This window comes from Macaca thibetana, chromosome 11, assembly GCF_024542745.1.
Source record: "Macaca thibetana thibetana isolate TM-01 chromosome 11, ASM2454274v1, whole genome shotgun sequence".
In the NCBI taxonomy this organism is placed as follows: Eukaryota; Metazoa; Chordata; class Mammalia; order Primates; family Cercopithecidae; genus Macaca; species Macaca thibetana.
The window spans coordinates 81,204,285-81,210,575 of NC_065588.1; positions in this window are offsets into that span (position 1 = coordinate 81,204,285).

The following is a 6,291-nucleotide window of genomic DNA, read 5'->3' on the forward strand; positions in this document are numbered from 1 at the left end:
TAATTAATTGGTATGATGATCTACAGGGTAATCTTTTATGTTTAGTAAGAATTACTAATTAAATGCATAGTGGCAGATATCTAATTTAGATTAGATTTAGATTAGATATACAATTTAGATTTAGATTAGATTAGATTTGAAGGAAAGGCAGATTAGATTTGAAGAAAATGCTTTATGCCTAAAAGTCAACTAACAATGGACTCAAAAATAAACACTAGCTGGGCGCGGTGGCTCAAGCCTGTAATCCCAGCACTTTGGGAGGCCGAGACTGGCGGATCACGAGGTCAGGAGATGGAGACCATCCTGGCTAACCTGGTGAAACCCCGTCTCTACTAAAAAATACAAAAAACTAGCCGGGCGTGGTGGCGGGCGCCTGTAGTCCCAGCTACTCGGGAGGCTGAGGCAGGAGAATGGCGTAAACCTGGGAGGCGGAGCTTGCAGTGAGCTGAGATCCGGCTACTGCACGCCAGCCTGGGGGACAGAGCGAGACTCCGTCTCAAAGTAAATAAATAAATAAATAAATAAATAAATAAATAAAATAAACACTAAATTTTTGTATCTTTATATATTACAGACTTGAAAAATAATCTTCCCAATCCTATTACCGTTTTGTTTTTAGTTCATTTGAGGTTGTTAATAATGTTTGCCAAATTGTATTGTAGAATTACTCTAACACTTTTAAAACACTTTTTATTTTTTAACACAGAAGAAATTCTTATAAGCCTCAATAGATTTAAATTGATCCATGACATGCTAGCCATATTTTTACTTAATAGAATTTGGGCGCAATATATAACAATATACTTAGTAGAATACAAAAAATTCTTACTCACGTCTGACATTGTTGTTTAAAAATTTCCTAATACATTTTGTTCCTGGAGTTTTAATAGCAATAACACATTTCAACATGGAAAAATGTTTTATTTCATCCTCCTGGATGAAATAAAATAAATGAATAAATGCTAAAGCACTTACATTGGAATATCAGTGATAAATTTTGATTTGCCAACACTTTAATGTGTCTCTATCCTAGAAATTTAACAATAAAAGGCTGTTGATTTTGTATATATTATTTCTAATTTTACTGCATATGATACTTTGTGTTTTGTGTATATCTTTTTGTGTATATTTTATATATAATCTTTTGTATATATTATTTGTATACAATATACATTTTGTATGTAATGTATTCTTTTGAATATAACACATTCTAATTTTGTATATATTCTAATTCTACTACATATGATAGTTTGTGTTATATATTCACATACATTTATACACATATTAAACAAGTATTTGTATTTTAATAAAAACCTGTATAGATACTTACAGACATATTCTATTGTCTAGTACCTTTTACATTTTTCCCTTGAAATAAAATATCCCACTGAGAGAAACCATTAATCAAGGAAATCAATAGTTTTGCATATTTGAGTCCATATATCTTCTCAAACATTAAGGAGGATGAATTACTACAATAGTTGAATACAGTCAGTTACAGGTTTAATACATCCCAACAGTTGTTAAGCACTTTCAATTTATAAATGCACCTATATAAAAATATTTTCATTACTTTGTTCCAAATATTTAGATCACTAGTGAAAGTTTTATCTCTATAATTTGTCAAAAAATAGCTTCGCTCTCCTTGTTTTTATCATTTGTACAATGTAAAAAATCCATTATTGTTCAGTAATTATTTATATTTCTACTAAAAATATGCTATCATTCTAATATAATAGGTGACCCCCCCCCAAAAAAAATAAAGAAACAAAATAAGGTAAAGAAGTTAAACTTATATCAGTAAAACAGGTGATGTAGAGCAGTTTGTCTGTTTTTTTTTTTTTTTTTTTTTTGACGCGGAGTCTTGCTCTGTGCCCCAGGCTGGAGTGCAGTGGCGCGATCTCGGCTCACTGCAAGCTCCGCTCCCCCGGGTTCACGCCATTCTCCTGCCTCAGCCTCCCGAGTAGCTGGGACTACAGGCGCCCGCCACCTCGCCCGGCTAGTTTTTTCTTGTATTTTTAGTAGAGACGGGGTTTCACCGTGTTAGCCAGGATGGTCTCGATCTCCTGACCTCATGATCCGCCCGTCTCGGCCTCCCAAAGTGCTGGGATTACAGGCTTGAGCCACCGCGCCCGGCCTGTTTTTTTTTTTTTTAATATTTTCCATACCTTTATCATGGTAGTGAGAACATTGATTTTTGTGTGTGTGTGTCTTCCTTTTGCCAGGGACTCTTTTTTTTTTTTTTTCTTTTTTGAGCTCAGTATTTTTATTTATTTGTTTATTTATTTATTTATTTAATTTTTTATTATACTTTAAGTTCTAGGGTACATGGGCACAACGTCCAGGTTTGTTACATATGTATACATGTGCCATGTTGGTGTGCTGCACCCATTAACTCGTCATTTACATTAGGTATATCTCGTATTGCTATCCCTCCCCCCACCCCACAACAGGCCCCAGTGTGTGATGTTCCCCTTCCTGTGTCCATGTGTTCTCATTGTTCAATTCCCACCTATGAGTGAGAACATGTGGCGTTTGTTTTTCTGTTCTTGTGATAGTTTGCAGAGAATGATGGTTTCCAGCTGCATCCATGTCCCTACAAAGGACATGAACTCATCCTTTTTTATGGCTGCATAGTATTCCATAGTGCATATGTACCACATTTTCTTAATCCAGTCTGTCATTGATGGATATTTGGGTTGGTTTCAAGCCTTTGCTATCATGAATAGTGCCGCAATAAACATATGTGTGCATGTGTCTTTATAGCAGCATGATTTATGATCCTTTGGGTATATACCCAGTAATGGGATGGCTGGGTCAAATGGTATTTCTAGTTCTAGATCCTTGAGGAATCGCCACACTGTCTTCCACAATGGTTGAACTAGTTTACAGTCCCACAAGCAGACCTAATAGACATCTACAGAACTCACCACCCCAAATCAGCAGAATATACATTCTTCTCAGCACCATATCGCAGTTATTCCAAAATTGACCATATAGTTGGAAGTAAAGCACTCCTCGGCAAATGTAAAAGAACAGAAATTATAACAAACTGTCTTTCAGACCATAGTGCAATCAAACTAGAACTCAGGATTAAGAAACAATCAAAACCGCTCAACTATAAGGAAACTGAACAACCTGCTCCTGAATGACTACTGGGTACATAACGAAATGAAGGCAGAAATAAAGATGTTCTTTGAAACCAATGAGAACAAAGATACAACATACCAGAATCTCTGGGACACATTTAAAGCAGTGTGTAGAGGGAAATTTACAGCACTAAATGCCCACAAGAGAAAGCAGGAAAGATCTAAAATTGACACCCTAACATCACAATATAAAGAACTAGAGAAGCAAGAGGAAACACATTCAAAAGCTAGCAGAAAGCAGGAAATAACTAAGATCAGAGCAGAACTGAAGGAGATAGAGATAAAAACCCCTTCAAAAAATCAATGAATCCAGGAGCTGGTTTTTTGAAAAGATCAACAAAATTGATAGACCACTAGCAAGACTAATAAAGAAGAAAAGAGAGAAGAATCAGATAGATGCAATAAAAAATGATAAAGGGGATATCACCACTGACCCCACAGAAATACAAACTACTATCAGAGAATACTATAAACACCTCTACGAATTAAACTAGAGAACCTAGAAGAAATGGATAAATGCCTGGACACTTTTAAAGTTCATTAACATTTATTGTTAAGTTCTGAGCAGGGCTTTGAAGTTTTAAAGATGACTCAAAAAATACCTAGCCTTAAGTTTTTTGCTGACTAGTGGGGGATGCAGACACTTAAGAAATCATTTTGGTAGGATTTTTAAGGTGTTAAGTATTAAAATTACCTTGTTTCTTGCAAATTATTTCCCATTTTAGAAAATGGTAATTCCATCCTTCCAGTTACTCTGGTCATCCTTGACTCCTCTCTTTCATATTCCCACATTCAAACAGTGGGTAAATTCTGATGACTCCACCCCGAAATGCATACAGAATCTGATCACTTCTAAGTAACTTCACGTCTACTCTTCAGCCTAATCCACTGTCATCTATCTAGATTATTAAATAAAATCCAGTCTGTTTTCTCTGCTTCCACACTTGCACCCTTTATTTTTAACATGGCAGCTGTATTGCTATTAAAATACAAATCTGACCATGTCACTTATGAAAAATCTGCCAATTGCTTTACATCTTACTTGAGTAGAAATGAAAGTCCTGAGAGTGGCTGTCAAGTTCCGTCAAGATCTTTTACCCCTCTGAACCTTTCTCCATTCCTCCCCAGCCTCTTTACTAGGCACACTGCTTTTTTGCCTTTCTTTGAACTCAACATGCTCACAGCGCACTTGCCCCTTATTTTCTTGTCTCTATCAGCACTTTACTCAAAAGTTATTTTCTCAGTGAGGCTTTTTTTTTTTTTTTTTGGTATATCCTTATTTAGAACTGCAATCCCCACAACCCCCCATCTCCTGCTTATTCTACTTCCTGATTTTTTCTCTATAGCACTTCCTGCCATGACATGATATCTACTTTATATTTTGTTGTTTGGTTTCCCTGACTTGAAGGTAACCTTCATGAAGGCAATGTCTTTTTGTTGTTGTTGTTTTGTTTTATTTGATTCACTGCCTTTTCCCTACCACTTGGTGCAGTGCTGGACACATAGTAGTTGCTCAATAAGTAACTGCTGAATTAATGACTTTTCTTTCAGAAGTGCTCTCTGAACCTCTAAGGCAAACTGGCATTCTCTCTCTCTCGGTGTCTATAAAAATTATTACAAATATAAAATGTATTTGTTTTCTTTGTTTTCATATCTGGCTGTATGACTGGACTTCAAGTTTAACAACAGGGACAGGGACAGCTACTTACAAAGCTACTTACATGAGCCTCTTCTAAATGCAGGTTGCATGCCCCTAAAGTCAGCCCTGTATATCTTTTCATTTTCATATCCCAATAATTAGCAATGTCACTGGTGAATATATTGTATGTTCTCCATAAATGCTTGTTGACTGAATGCATACATCCTTATCTAGAAGAATTTTAAAATATTCTACTTATATAATACCATCTCAAAATAATCCTGATTTTTGAAGCATAATTAAAAGGGAGAGCCTGAAGCAAGTTACATGTGTTTGTGTAAGTGATATAACCATTTGAAGGGAAAGTCAGAATTAGGTGTTATCTTAGGTTCTAATTCACTGTTTCACTTCTGATCCAGATTAATTTTTAGGGCTTTCCAAATGTTCTATCTCAGATTTAAAAAAAACAAGATTAAGAACAGAAGCATGATTCCGACCTAGTCTATTTTATTTTGCCAAATAAGTAGTTATTATATTCAAGGTATAAAACAGCTTCCTTCAAAACAATATTCCCTAGAATCATAAAGGTGATTGATTCAGTCAGTGGTACATACAATTTTTGAATTAACTCTATTAACTATAAATAGGCAATCTACTATATAGAGACTTTTTGATGTAAAATCAAATGACCTATAATATTTATTTGATTAACAATAGTTTGGTTTTCAATTCCTAAGAGAGAGCTTTTTGCTGTCAGTGTGTTCTTTTTTTTATTTTTTTATTTGTTTATTTTATTTATTTTTATTTTTTTAATTTTTATTTTTGTCAGTGTGTTCTTGTGACATACTTTAGAGAAAACAGAACTTTGACGATGAGTTTTAAACCTCAACAGAATATTTCCCAAAGAATAGAAGGTGTATCTACTTGACATATCTGAACCTAAAGAAGGTTAGATTGAGGAAAATGGTTATTGTATTTTCTTTTGTGCCGACATTAAAAACTCCACAAGTCTCTGAAACCTTTGCTGTTCTAAATAGATGGATGAAAAGAGATACGATTGAATTTGTAAATGAGAGTGAGTTTTCTATAGGAGTTGGAGCAATGCAGGATCTTCAGTTAATCTATCTTTTCTTCATGTCCTCAAGGTCAAGACAGCTTTTTGCTATTAAGGACAACAATAATAGTATCTCACATCCGTATAGCACTTTTTACTTTTCAAAGAATTTATTTTTCTCACAGAATCATTGCTAGGAAAATAGGACAGATAGATTATTTTTATATCCTTCAGAGAGTTGTATACACATGCATTGAATAAAATTTCAGGAAAAAGAGAAGAAAAATGAGCTAGTAAAGAGTATGGGATTTCAGTATTTAGAATGGATTATTTTTACTACAGTTAAAACTGCACTGTTATTTTAATATTGTGTTATTGCCATAAAAGTATAACCAAGCCTCTAATTTTAGGTTTATTATCCACTTGCAAACATTATCAGGAAAGACAGA